Source organism: Kryptolebias marmoratus, linkage group LG1 (assembly GCF_001649575.2).
Source record: "Kryptolebias marmoratus isolate JLee-2015 linkage group LG1, ASM164957v2, whole genome shotgun sequence".
In the NCBI taxonomy this organism is placed as follows: Eukaryota; Metazoa; Chordata; class Actinopteri; order Cyprinodontiformes; family Rivulidae; genus Kryptolebias; species Kryptolebias marmoratus.
Genome location: NC_051430.1, coordinates 6196715 through 6199521, shown reverse-complemented (window position 1 = coordinate 6199521; position 2807 = coordinate 6196715).

Below are 2807 nucleotides of genomic sequence, written 5' to 3'. Positions count from 1 at the left end.
AAACTGTGCCCTTTCCCTAAAGCTGAATATGAAGTCTAACTCTGAAACAGACCTGTGTTTCAAATTCTTCCTGCTCTGCACCACATGGTGAGGTTAGTAATTAAAGTGAATTGGTGAATTTGATTTTACGACTGTTTATCAATAAATCTAATGTATAAGGACTGCAGCTACAAGAAACATTGATTTTGGTTTGTTACTTTTGTTTTCACTCTGTTCCGTTAGGTTTAGGCAAATTGGTTACATTTAGGAGAATTCATGTGCATCAGATCATCAGATTTTTTGTAGTTACTTGAGTTACTTAGTGAATCATTTCTGACCAAAATGCTTTATTTCCCCAAGTTAACAAGTTGGTGGTAATACTTATACTTTTATATATATATATATATAACTTTTCCAAGTGTCTTATAATTTTTATCATTATGATCTTCTCTGCTGATTTTGAAAAATCTAAACAATCAAGTACTAGGCTTCTTAAATTCTGCAACAGACTTCAAACCTGGTATTTCAGGTGCTTTGCTGAAAGAGCTGCCGTGAATCAGAATTCAGTGCAATGACTGAAATGTTTGGGGGAAAAAAAAACAGCCACTGTGTGAAACTGACAATGGGCAGATAGTTCAGGAAGTTGAGATTTGTCTGATCACAGCCAGAGGAAGAAGTTGCAAATAATGGTTTTCCAGGATAATGGGTAAAATTTATTTTGTGGTCAGAAAGCAAGAATTTAGGGTTTGAGCTCAAACACACAGCAACGGAGAAAGAAGAGGAGCCTCATTGGAGCACTGTTGGTGCAATACTCCACTGCAGCAGAATGTAAAGGAGCCATTCAGTGAGCACATCATACTCTGCATTTTCCATCAACCACAACACTGTATATATATTTAAAAAAAAATTACAATTACTTTACCGACCAATACTTCAAACAACGATCCTCATTTTACACAAAAAATCCACTAAATGAATTATTCACGCAAACAGTGTATTGCTATTGAAGGAAAGATGATAGTATGTGACATTTTAAGGTCAAAGCTTTTGTGAACAAGATTTTTTTTTGTATTTCAAGAAAAATTATATATGTACAACATCAATTTAGGTCCGATCTCTGAGAACAAAAGAGCAAAGATCTGAAATAGATTCTGAGCAGTCATACATAAGTTACCACGTACAGTAGCAGTATGCTCTTTTAATGATGTCAACAAGCGAAACTGATAGAACTAAAGAGATTTCATTAATTGGAAACATCAAATCTGAACCTCCTGAGAAAACCCTGCAAGTACGAGTACATTATGTGTCCTTTTCAAAAAAGTATCACTTTTATGACACTGTGATAAGTCAGACATTTTCAAACTTGTACTCCAGACCATTAAATCCACATCGGTGTGCACAAGTACTCAGTCAGTGTACCTAAATTACACACGCAGTGCAGGTGTATTGAATTAGATGCTGCTAAATACAGAAAAAAACATAAAATAAATAACCAGTATGTTTTCAGATTAAATTGTCATATCATTTTAGGAGCTTGATGCCTCAATAGAGCAGCATTTTAAATTTTCCTCTTTCTTAAGATCAAGAGGTATTTTGGATACACAAAACAGACAGAAGTGACAGACAGTGACTATGGGCAGAGGTGGGTATGATGAGGGTGGTCGTGAGTACAAAGAGGCCTGTGGAAGATGGCTTCTTTTAATGCCCACAAACAAAAGTGATCAAAGCTGCAAAGGTAGAGTTCGGTTAAAGGACAAGTTGAGAAACCTAAACAACCTAACCCGAGAAAATTTACACACGCTCAAAAGCCTACACAACTTATAACACTTCTGTATTTTTTTTTTATAGATATATTTTTATTAATTTTTTTTCATATAACAACAACATAACATAGAACAAAAAAAAAAAAAAACCCAAAACAAAACAAAAGCTCAGCAGTACGGTCCAGAGGAGACAAAAAGAAAAGATAAGATAGAGGGCATACCTACTTCCATCATTATATAGTCCACATCTAAGCATTTATATATGCTCGAGACAAGATGGTAGACACATGTCCTTCAGAGTAGTCCAAAAAGGGCTTCCATATGCGTCCAAAAATGTCAGTCTTAGAGTAGACAAGGCATGTTAGAAAGTCGAGTGGGATATGTTCCAAAATAAGCTTCTTCCACCCATAAATGGTAGGAGACTTATTAGAAATCCATTGCAACAAAATATTCTTTCGAGCACAGAAAATTAGGACATTATACAACTTACTCTTATTTGAGTTTTGGATATGTTTGTTTGGTAGACCAAGGAGGAGAGACACTGGGTCGAGATCAATATTAGTTTTGATAATTTTCCTTATCTCAACCAGAATAGATTTCCAGTATATCTGGATCTTGGGCCATGACCAAAGACAGTGTGTGAGGCTGCCTTCATGTATTTTGCATTTAGGGCACAGTGAGGAAGATCCGGGTTTAAACTTAGATACCCGGTTTGGGGCCAGGTGAGCTCTATGTAGTAATTTAAGTTGCAACGCCCAGGAACGATTACAGATGGAAATTTTTCTGGCAGAATTCCAAATACTGCTCCACATTTCATCAGTGATCTCAATATTCAGCTCTCCTCCCCAGGCCTGAGCCAGAGTGAGCAAGTGACACTTATGACATTTCAGTGTTTTGTAGCACATGCTAAGTGACACTTCACAAGTTCCAAAAAACAGTTTTTCAATGTCCGAGACCTCAATGTCCCTGAGTAGAGTTGTTTCTTTTTTAACAAAGTCTCTTAGCTGGAAGAAACGGAAGAGGGTTTTTTTTGCTACTCCAAAGGCTACCATAACTTGATTAAAA